Raw genomic sequence first — 13,055 nt, 5'->3', positions numbered from 1 at the left:
AAAAGTATATGATGATTAACAGTATCGAACGCTTTGGCCAGATCTAAGAAAATTGCAATGCAAGGTTGAGTATTGCTAATCGCGTCGTGGATTTCATCTACTACAGTCTTAATCGCGTCGTCCGTATTTTTTCCCGCTTGAAAACCGAATTGCATTGTATTTATCACTTTATATTTGTCCATGAAATTTACTATTCTCTGTTTTAGTACTTTTTCGAAGATTTTCGCAAAATTTGATATAAGTGTGATGGGTCTATAATTTGTTGTTTCTTCTTTATTTCCGGACTTATAAATTGGAATTATTTCCGCTTTCTTGAAATAGGTAGGAAAAAATGCATTTTCAATACATCTATTCAAAATATACGCTAAAGGTTTTGATATATGAACTGCTATACGTTTTATTATTTTTATCGATATTTTATCTACTCCTCCTGTTTTACCACTTTTCATATTAACGATTATAGTTAAACAAGATATTTTTTTTTTTGGCCGATAATTATCTCTGTGAAAAGTGCTTTAATTTTACCTATGCTAATTGCTGAGATTTTGTGTGAAATCTTTTTAGATACGTATTAATAGCTACTTTAAGTTCATCAAAATTTTTGTTTAAACTTCTGATATTGACGTGTAAAATATATTGTCAGATATGCTCTGACAAATTTGAAATTTGCCGCTCTTACCACGTGACTCGAGTGTGTCTTTTCAATTTCCTTTTTCATTGTCTCATTGTTTTCGGAGTTGTTACATTTTATAATCAAAGAACCGTTTTTTGTTTCTTTCAATGTGTCGACTTGGATTTGTAAATCATTTAATTTAACCGCGGATTTGATTTGACTAAGAATCGCGCCCTTCGCAGTTTGTTTCTTTGGTTTAATTATAATAGGAGACACGTTTTTTTCGCGTGCCAAAACGGCTGCATACGAAATGTTTTCGCTCGTCCCCCCAGATGTCGACTCGAGGGATTCAGTTTTTTCTTCGAGAAGGGCATTTCGTTTTTCCATTTCCTCGACTAATTTTTCCATCAAAGCTAATTCATTCCTCAACTTGTTTTCGATAACATTTGCAATATTTTCATCATCCGAAACACAACATTTCACGCGCGTGTCATCAATGATGACGACATCCTTTTGCTTCTCGATACAAGACTTATGAAACACCGCACCGCATTGGATACAAACATACACTTTTACAGATCGATGTTTACAACATTTATAAGGAGTTTGCTCCATTTTCACGTTGTTACCTCCGATTGTTGTGAGGGCCGGTTGTGACAATAAACCTTCGTTCAAGTTTGCACGGCTCCTAGTGCGTTCCTCGCATCGTACCAAGTTCTTGAAGAAAAATAGGTTATGTCTCCCTTACGCAGATGTTCAGCGTTATTTATCAGCTTCGTGTATCCAGACAGCAGGCTCAGGACAGAGAAAAGGGTACAGTAGCCCTTACAGGACCTCAGACAGCGATTTGAGCAGCAGAGCAATAATAATATTGCAAAAGATTTTGCAGCAAGCGGGAGCGATAGGCAGAAGGTGCGTTCGTTTCGAGAGCAGACTGTAACCCCGACTCTGGAGTTGTAGCTCTACCGATTCTAAGTTCCTGGTTCCAGAGGTCCTGTCCTTTAACTTGAGTTCATAAATAATAAGCCACTCAGTCATGAACGACGGACTTCGCAGATGACAGAGCTTTAACTTTATTACGTCACTGGGCGTTGTTAATGGAAATTAACCAACGAAAAATCCTCGTTATAATCCACTATCGATTTGATAATGTCACACAGGAATAGTAAATTCAACAGAATCCTTGGAGAGTTTAAGTTATTAATGTAATAATTGATTCACATCCACTGCACTTTCTTTAACAAATTAATCCTTTCGTATAATGTGTATAACGTCCTTCGTCGTCCGAGTTAAAATCCATGGTATCATGACGATCGCAATTGTACGAGAGTATCAGTAATCTTAAGTAAGTTTATGTTTTTGTTCATTTTTTAAGCTTTGTAAAACCAACAATGTATGTATTATCTCTTATTAGCAATAAATAAACTGTTTATAAAAAAAACACCAGTTCTCGTCCGATCACTGAAGTTAAGCAACATCGGGCGCGGTTAGTGCACGTTACTGTGGAAAATCATTAGGTACATTACAACACAAAGACCATACCGTTTTGAAAACATCAATTCTCGTTCAACCATCAGAGATTCAATGCGTGCGAAATGCTTACTGTCCCATACCGAGGGAGAATATCTAACAGCAACAAGTTCGAATAGTGTAAAAGATACGAGTGGTAGAAATAGCGGCTAGCAGCAACCTGCCAAAGGCATTTTGTCGAGGCGGAGCTGTTCGTACCAAGCATTTCTCAAATGATAATGAAAAGGCACCATTAAAACTTCAATTCACGATCGCAGATGTACTGACTGAAAGACGAAACGCCAAAGGTGACAAACCGAAAATCTCTTCATATCTACTGCAAAGGGATCCTTCCTACTGTGTCAATATAGGTAATCAACCGAATACTACAGAAAAAACAATTACGACGAGGTAGCGAAAATATTGGGCAGTCATATTGCAGCTGAACCTTGTGAAGTTTTACAACAACAACGTAAGTTTTGCCTCAGAACACAGCATGAATACGAGTGCAATGCCAACTATGTAACTGATCTGAAAGGAATAGGAGGAAAATACAATTTCACTTGCAGCGATTGTAAGGAAGCACACCTCCCAGTTCAGTCTATACAGGGATTTCGAAGTAGGTACAGAAATTAAAGGAAGATTATTACAGAAAAATCTCCAAGCACAAATTTGATGATAGGTATCTTAAAGATCTCCGTGGCCGAAAAACATCAGAATCAGTAACAGGAGAAGAAGCGAAACAAAATATAAATAAAATATCAGTAACAAAATGCAAGAAAAACAAAATACAATACAAACAAGACGAATAAAAGTAATACAAAGAGAAATTAGTTGTTCTAGTTGTGGAACGTTTAATCATGAAGAACATCAGTGCAGACCGAAAAACAAACTATATTGTAGGAAGTTCGTGAAAATTGGACGTCCAGAAACAGTATGCTTCTTCAAGAATAAAAAACACCTAGAAATTGAAAATGGGGCATTTTCGTATGAAAAAGAGAAAACCACGTATAAAATGCATACAGTACGTGGGGATATAAATTAATAAGGCACGACCGTCTTATGCTACACATTATACAGTTATAAAGTAAAATCTCTTTTGTTATCCAGAGTTTCCTACTTTGGTTTTGTTTAAGACCTAGTATATCTGTAGCTGCTGACTTTAGGCACGTTTTAATGCAGTCAGGTTCTATCTCTATGTCGTCTGTCCTTTTACCTAGCCTATCACGCGTTTCGTTACATTTTAGCTTTTCTAAATCAAGACGTCTCCTACCTTCCCTCTTTTTCAGAATTTTCAATTTAAGATTGGTCTTCATAACTACTAAGTTATGATCGCCATCTATATCGGCTCCTGGATAACTTCTACAGTCCTTCACTTGATTTTTAAATCTTTGCCTAACAACTATGTAATCTAACTGATATCTCCCTAAATCGCCTGGCATCTTCCACGTATAGCGTCTCCTGACGTTATGATTGAATAATGTATTCGCGACGATTAAGTTATGTTTATTGCAAAATTCTATCAACCTATCTCCCCTATCATTTCTATTGCCTAATCCAAAAGAACCTGCTATTGCACCCACTTTACCTTCACCTATTTCCACGTTAAAGTATCCTAAAACTACTAGGATTTCCTGCCCTCTCACTAAACTTAGCACGTCTTCTATATCTGTATAAACCGCTTCTACGTCTTCATCACAGTAAGATGATGTAGTTCCATTAATATATATATATATATATATATATCTTTTTATATATGCTTATGCGTTTTTTATACTAAAGATACATACATGTGTGCTTTGAATAAATCTTACTTCGTTTATTAAATTTTATGTCAATTATTTATTTAATTCCTAATAATCAACAGGTTATGGGCCCAGACTCACAGAGAAACAAATATTATTCGAGCCGAAGTGCAAAAAGAATAATTTAAGAAAGTAATTGCGCTTTAAGGTTACGTTCAGGCTTTGTGCAAATAAAGTGAATGTGATAATCTAAAATGTTATTGTTTCAGAAGTTCATTGTATCAAGATCGATTCAGAATTAACGAGAATAAATAAACTACAAGCTATCGAAAACTGGAATATGTGGAAATTTCAAATACAGGTATATTTGAAGTCTACGGATACATGGGATGTCGTCAGAGGCGCGAATGCTCTTGCTGAGGCAACGCCCGATACGGCATCAAATCAACAAAAAGAGGAATATGAAAAATCAAAAACAAAATGGAACAGATCAGATAATTGTCACCACTCTTTTAGAGAAAACTATGATACATATAATCAATTCGAAAATTTCAAAGGACATGTGGGACAAAATAGTAGGCATTTTTGAACAAAAGTCTCAATCGGTTGTACACATTCTACAACAAAAGTGGTTTTCTTTGACCAAAGATCCCTCACATGATATGGCATCCCATATTTCAACTGTAGAAGATTTAGCTCATAGGTTGAAGACATTAGGTGAAAAAATAGAAGATAAAGATGTGATGACCAAGATTTTGTTGACCCTACCACCTAAGTATGAATTTCATAAGTGCATGGATCTCAACAACTGAGCCCGATAGAACAAAAACAAACTTATCTTCATGGTTGATGATTGAAGAGATACGCGAAAACAAGAGAGAAGATGTTAATAGCGTCCACTTCATATGGCAGGAACCAAAATAAGTTTTCTTAACCGAATCACCAAAACCAAAATATGGTAAAAAGGCCTGGAAACTGTCACACCTGTCATAAACCTGGTCACTGGGCAAGAGAATGTTGGTTCAACTAGTCAAATGGAAATAATCCACAGCCTTTAAATAATTCTGGACAAGCCAAAGGTGAAGGATTAATAGGTGAAGCTTTGGCTACAGTGCAAAAGTCACACAATGCAGCAGTCGACACTTGATTCATGGACTCTGGGGCTAGTGACCACGTGACTTATCGAAGAGACTGGTTTGCCGACTATACTCCCTTGGACAAGATAATGTACATAAGAATTGGTGATGGTGAATACTTGAAAGGTATTGGACGAAGAAACATAAATATTCTAGCTTACAATGGGCAAGTATCCTCAACTCAAATATAATCTATTTTCTGCTAAAGTTGCGGTGGACAAAATTTGAAATTGGAAGCTGATAAGAGATATTGTAAATTTTTAAAACAAACAGAAGTCATGGCTATGGGTGAGCGTTCAAATAAATTATTTGAAATGAAATTTACACTAAACTTGGCTACTGAAGAATCAACAGAATTTTTGCAACCATACGTGACTTCAACAGACACCTTAGACATCAGATACACTGAGCTGTTTACAAGACTATGAAAGCTGAGAAACATTGTCCAAAAGCCACTGAAATTTTTAGGACTGACAATGGTCTTGAGTTTGTCAATCAAGAAGTTACACAGTTGTTTGAAAAATTTGGAGTTACTCATCATAGAACTGTGATATATTGTCCAGAACAAAATGGAAAAATAGAGCGAAACAGATTATTGGCAAAAGGAGTGAACAATGCTGTCTATACATTATATTGTGTAGGGACTTGTAGTATTTCTGGCCAGACACCGTTTGAAATCTGGTTTAACAAGAGGCCAAATTTGAAAGAATTGCACATATTTGGTGAAAAAGTCATTTTTCATTTATCACCTGTACAGAGATCAAAACTTGAAATAAAAGGCATCAAAGGTTATCGCATATGGAATTCTGAAAAAGGCAAAGTCATTATTGAAAGAAATGTTACTTTTACTGGTAAAATACAAGATTTAACATGATAAGGAAGTTACTGACAATAAAAAGTTAGGAATTTAACAAGATAATCAAAATGAAGAAGAAAACTTGCCTGCAGAAGATGCTCCAGTGAGAGACAATATCAACGATTTACCTGAAAGAGAAGTGCTCCAGTGGAAGCCAATGTCAATGTTCTTCCCCCAGAAGATATAATTCCAGCTCCAGTGGGAGTCAATATTAACGATTTACCTGTCTTCGAAGAACCCGTAAATAATGTGAACCAAAGACAATTAAGAGATAGAACCACCAAACCACCAATTATTTAAATGATTACAATGTTGAAAATATATTCATAGCTATCGGAGGAGAACCTTTAACTTATCAACAATCCGTACAAGGTGAAGATGTACATGAGTGGTTAAATGCTATGCAGGATGAAATGAGGTCTCTGAAACAGAATAAAGTATGGGAATTAGTTGCACCACCTAAAGGCTCCACTATTGTGGGCAATAAATGGGTTTTCAAAGTTAAAACTGGTTAAAACTAATGAAAACTCATCTAGATACAGAGCAAGGCTGGTTAGTAAGGGTTTTACTCAAGTTGAAGGAGTTAATTTCAAAGAGACCTTCAGTGAAGTTATCAGATTTACCTCTATCCGAATGACTTTAGCAACAGCTGTTCAATGATTTCATTTGATACTTAAACAATTTAATTTTAAAGCTGCTTTTCTCAATGGAGATATTCAAGAAGTATTTATGGACCAACCGCAAGGATTTTCTGATGGTACCAATAAAGTATGCAAGCTGTTGAAAGGTATTTATGGTTTACATCAATCCTCCAGGTGCTGGAATCAAAAGTTGAAAAATTTTCTTATTACTTATGGTTTAGAAGAATCTAAAGCAGATACTTGTGTATATTTTATGAAGAAAAAACTAATAATTGGAATATATGTGGATGGTGGCTTGGCTGCAATGGACTGCTGGAACATTTTCTGCTGAAACTTCAAGAAGAATTTAAAATAACTTATGGTGATGCAAATACTTATCTGGGACTGCAAATAGAAAGAAGAATTGACGGATCCATATTTTTAAATCAATCTGCTTACACTGAGAGGCTCATCAAACGGTTTATGATAGATGATGCTAATGCGGTCACTATACCTGCTGATCCTCACCATGAAATGTGTCCAGATGTACATAAAGAAAACCAATCTGCTACAACAAATGCACATTATACAGAGGCAATTGGAGGTTTCTTATGACTATTTACTGGTACAACACCTGATATATACATATCGCAAGGGTACAACTAACTTTGGCTTCATATTTCAAAAGAACAACCATTTATCTTTGGATGCTTATTGTGATTCTGACTTAGCTGGTGAACTTGAGACCAGACCATTGGGTATGTTATCAAGTGGTGTAATTGTGTAATTAGTTAGCGTACACAAAGACAAGCATCTGTCACTGATTCCACTATTTATGCTGAATATGTTGCAGCATGTCAAACAATAAAAGAAGTAGTATGGTCACATACAACCTGCACTCAATAAGCACCACACTTCTAATAGATAGTAAGAGTGCACTAGACTTGTTCAAAAATCCAGTTTTTCACAAGACAACAAAACATATTAAGGTCCAGTACCACCACATAAGAGAAAAATATTGTAGCGACCACGAGCGTGATTGATGAATCACTTGTGTGTGAGCGGCTTATCGATTTGCCGACTAGCCGCGGCCGCTTTTCTTCATGTGCGCCGTATCTGTAAACGTGTTTGTCGTACCTGCGTTCCGGGAAAGCAATTAAACCATTCAAAGAAAACGAGACTTCTCTGGACGGCTGGAGAATGTTCCCGAAAGGAGGCAAGGGAGTATAAAAAGGAAGAGACGATCGCCGAAGTGGAGTAGAAAAAAATTGACCGTTGCGGTGGTGAATCAAGAGATAAATTGACAGTGATAGAAGTGAAATAAATAGAACAGTGAATAGTAACAGCAGTGTAAATAGATAGAATAAATACCTAATTTAGTAATAATTTAATAGTGTTTTTAAGTTTAATAGTAATTAATGTAAATAAATAGTTTTATAACTACCTGTAGCTACTTATACAAACTCTGTAACTTATACCTTCATTTTTAAGTACATTTAACATGTTGTTCCATTTAACGTTGTCAATAGCTTTTCCTAAATCTCTGAATCCTATGTACACACTCTTTCTTTTTTCTACCGTTTCCTCTGTTATTACCTATAAAGCTACGTTTGAATCTTTAATACATGCGAATGTTAGGGTTAGTGAAATTCAAAAGTTTCACTATTTGCGCGCTGCCTTGGAGGGGGATGCCAGAAAAATAATTCAGTCCCTGGAATTTACGGCTGATAATTATAAAGCTGCATGGGCGCTTTTGGGTGACAGGTTTAATAATCCTAGATTATTGGTGCATAACCATATTAAAACTATTTTTGATATGGAAAATTTATCTAAAGAGTTATCTGCCAATTTACGCAATTTAATTGATAATGTAAACAAGCATTTGCGTGCATTAGAGACGCTAAAGCAACAGACCCAGTATTGGGATCCGTTAATCATTTTTATTATATCCATGAAGTTGGACAAAGCTACCGCTCATGAATGGGAACAACAAAAGATAGAAAACGAATTTCCTGCGTTAAACGATTTACTTACTTTGGAAGTAAATCATTCATCAAAAGGTGTGAGGGAAAATTCGCGAGGTACTCCTAGACAATGCGCATTAGTTTCGTCAAGTGCAAAATGTAATTTATGTAAACAATCGCATTTGATATACACGTGTAGTGAGTTTCTTGAGCTAGACGTTAATGAGCGCATTGAGAAGGCGAAATCGTTAAATCTTTGCATGAATTGTTTATGCACAGGCCATAGTACTAAAAAATGTCGCTATAGACCGTGTAAGAAGTGTAATGCCAAACATAATGTTCTTTTGCACAAAGACAATAGCCCTACTGTGGATTTAAAGGCTCAGGTTGCACTGTCAAATTGTGTAAGTCAGAACTGTCAAGTATTACTTCCTACTGTGGTTGTTGAAACAGGATTTATTGCGTAAATCATATAAGAACAGAGGAATTTTAGATTGTGCCTCGCAATCAAATTTCATTACTTCTGAATTATGTGAAAGGTTAAAATTGCATAAGAAATATACAAATATTTCTGTGGTGGGAATAAATGGCGCTCCAGCTAATTTAAATCATAAATGTGAAATTAAAATTAAATCAACAAACAACGACTTTAGCACAGTTCTTTCGTGTTTCGTTATACAAAAAATAACCGACAATCTTCCTGTTGAAACGGTAGATGTTAGTTCGTAGAACATTCCTAGTGAACTCAAGTTAGCTGATCCGTATTTTAACGAATCTCCTCAGATAGACCTTCTCATTGGTGCAGGGAATTTTTGGAATTTTCTCAAAGATGAAAGACTTTCACTCACTAAACGCTTACCTATTCTGCAAAATACAGTTTTTGGGTGGATCATCTCGGGCTCTAATCCAGTTCCTAGTTCCAAAGCTTTCTGTTGTTTTTCTAGAAATACAAACCTAGACAATGAAATTAATCGGTTTTGGGAAATTGAAGAGTGTGGGCAAACATCCTCCACTTCCGGTGATGATGCAGCTTGCGAAAGATATTTTGTAGATACGACTTCTAGGAATTCAGATGGTCGATTTATTGTTCGCATACCATTGAAATCTTCTCCACGTGAATTAGGTGACTCAAAAAGGTTTGCCATAAAACGACTTCTTCAGTTAGAGCGTAGGTTTCAGAGTAATTCTTATTTTAAGGATCAGTATTCCGATTTCATGAAGGAATATGAAGAACTAAATCATATGGTTCGTGTTAAGAAAGGAGCGGACGAATTATCACATTTTCTTCCACATCACGGAGTCCTCCGACAGGACAGTCTTACCACAAAGTTGAGGGTTGTTTTCGACGGTTCTGCACCTTCAGATTCGGGTTGGTCGGTTAATAATATTCAGTTTGTGGGTCCTCCGGTTCACAATGAACTATTTGCAATTTTATTAAAATTCAGACAATATCCTGTAGCAGTTTGTGCAGACATTGAAAAAATGTTTCGTCAAATTTTGATACATCCTGAGGATAGGCACCTACAGAGAATCGTTTGGCTTGAAAATCCAGAAAATGAAATATCATGTTATACATTACGCACATTAACCTATGGAATGGTTTCCTCTCCATATTTATCTATTCGATGTCTGAAGCAACTTGCTGATGAAGCCAAGTTTAATTTCCCGCTGCGTCAGAAGTAATTGCAAAACATTTTTATGTTGACGATTTGATTGTTAGTTTCGAAGATGAAACTCAGGCCATACAGGTTTGTAAGGCTGTTTCCGATATTTTAAAAAGTGCTATCTTTCCGTTACGCAAGTGGGCATCAAATAATTCAGTCGTCCTGCATAACTTCAAAGATAAAAATGATCCAGTTAGTGTAGTGTCTTTCAGTGATAGCAAACAGCTTAAAACTCTAGGCGTTCTCTGGAATAATGACTTAGACACCTTTTCTTACCATGTTTCGGAAGTTAGCGTACACTCGGGTATTTCAAAAAGAGCCATATTGTCTGATATATCAAAAGGTCCAGGTTTAGGAATAATTTGTTTTTGTTAAATCAAGTACGCGTCAGTCGACATGCCATCTGTAAGACTCCGGTTAGTATTCAAATCCATGGATTCTGTGATGCTTCGCAGGCTGGATATGGTGCTTGTATTTATTTGCGGAGTGACGACGGGGATGGAAACGTTCATGTGCATCTTCTTTGTGCAAAAGCTAAGGTTGCACCTCTTAAGGTATTAACGATTCCACGTTTGGAATTGTGTGGTGCATTGTTATCGCAGTTGTTGAATAAGGTGATTAATTCACTTACCCTTAAAACGGACACATTCCTTTGGAGTGATTCTCAAATTGTTCTAAGTTGGATACATACCACATCAAATGTTCTTACTCCCTTTGTAGGCAATCGCATAACTCAAATTCAGAATCTTAGATACTAAGGTTGAAAGCTGGAATTACATCAATACAAAGGCAAATCCTGCGGACCTAGCCTCTAGAGGAGCACTTCCAGATGTCCTTATAGAATCAATTTTATGGTGGAAAGGTCCTTCCTGGCTATCTCGTTCGGTTTCAGTGTGGCCAGAGCACTCGTCTGCTAATATAGTTTCAGACTTGCCGGGAATACGCAAAAATGTTCAGTTTTCACATCACATGAAGTTTTCGTATTTCCTTTTCATAGATTTTCGAATTTATTAAGGTTGAAGCGAGTGATGGCGTATTGTCAAAGATTTGTCAGTAATTTAAGACAGGCAAAGGGGAAGCGTAGTTTGGGGTGTTTAACGGTATCTGAGTTAGAAAACAGTCTGAACATGTTGGTAAAATTTGCGCAGGCTGACAGTTTTGGCGAAGAAATTCGTAAGTTAAAGGCAGAGAAATCTTTCAATTCAAACAATAAGTTATTAGGTCTCTCACCATTCATTGATCCTGAAGGTCTTCTTAGAGTTGGTGGCAGATTAAGGTACTCAGAGTTAGAGTTTGATTCAAAACATCCTTTGTTGCTAAGCGGTAAACATCACTTGACGGGTCTTATATTCGAACATGAACATCGTTTGCTAATGCGTGCGGGTCCTCAATTATTGCTTACTACAGTTAGGCAACGGTTTTGGCCAACTTCAGGTAAGTGTGCGGCAAAAAAGGTCGTTCGCAATTGCGTTCGATGTTTTAGGGCTAGATCGGGTGCTAAGATACTTATCATGGCAAACCTTCCACGGGAGCGTGTTACAGTTATGAATCCCTTCAATGTTACCGGAGTGGATTACGCGGGTCCCTTCACTTTGAAGGATCGTTTAGGTCGTGGCTTTAAATTAATTAAAGGGTACGTATGTTTGTTTATTTGTTTCACAAGCAAGGCAATGCACCTAGAATTAGTCACCAGTCTAAGCACTGAATCATTTATGGCTGCGTTAAGACGGTTTGCTTCTCGCAAGGGAAGACCATTGCAGATTTTCTCCGATAATGGAACCAATTTTGTTGGAGCACAGGGTCAGTTAAACAACCTTCATGATTTTTACCAAAGTGCAGGAAATGAAATAGTGAATAGCTGTGCGAACGATAATATTAATTGGCAATTCATTCCCCCTAACTCACCACATTTTGGCGGGTTATGGGAGCCGGGAATAAAGAGCGTAAAGTCTCATTTGAGTAAGGTCTTAACTAATACTAAATTAACATACGAAGAGTTTCTTACCGTTCTGATTCAAGTTGAGGGTACTTTAAGTTCCAGACCTTTGCATCCCATGTCATCCAATTCTAATGACTTGCAACCCTTAACTCCGTCACATTTCCTCATCAGAAAACCATTAGTCGCGATTCCTGATCCAGATGTCCAGCATATACCAATCAACAGGCTGTCCCGTTTTCAACTTATACAGCACATCCAACAAGGGTTTTGGAAACGCTGGTCGAGAGGCTATCTATCTAGTCTGCAACAGAAGGGAAAATGGAAACAAGCTTCGACGAATCTTGCGGTTATACGTTGGTCTTAATTAAGCAGGACAACTACCATCGGGTTGTTGGCTCATGGGGCGAGTGGTAGAAATTCATCCAGACAAGGAGGGAGTAGTGCGCGTAGTTAGTGTTCGTACTGCAAAGGGCCTTTATAAACAAGCGGTAACGCGTTTGTGTCCGCTTCCCATACCAAAAGATGAAGACATACCTGTAATGTTAAAAACTTTTATTACTACATCTATTGTTATTTTTAAATGATTCAATGTTCATTTACATTATATTACTCATTTATACTTACCTTACTATTTTTTGTATTTCTTGAACTTACCAGTTCAATGCGGGGAGTGTTACGAGTATTTCACCACACGTGGCAACGGCGCGTGTGGTCTAAAGGAACGCGGCAACGGTGCGTTTGAATCAAGGGCATCGCCACCCAAAAAAAGGGCAGATGGCCGCCAACAACCACGAATGTACAACGTTATGTTTACTAAGTTTCTTATTTCTGTTTTGTTTTTACACAAGTTTCTTTTATTTTAATTAAATAAAGATAATTAAAAAACTACAGTCCATTCTATCGTCCAAAGTGGTCCATCGAAACGGATCAAGTGCAAAACAGTGTAAAGCAAAAATAAAGTTCCCAGCGTTAGTGTTTGCTGGTCACAGATAGCAAAAAACGCACGTAC

This window comes from Agrilus planipennis, unplaced genomic scaffold (genome assembly GCF_000699045.2).
Source record: "Agrilus planipennis isolate EAB-ADULT unplaced genomic scaffold, Apla_2.0 scaffold396, whole genome shotgun sequence".
Lineage (NCBI taxonomy): Eukaryota > Metazoa > Arthropoda > Insecta > Coleoptera > Buprestidae > Agrilus > Agrilus planipennis.
Note: the sequence above shows the minus strand (reverse complement) of the source record.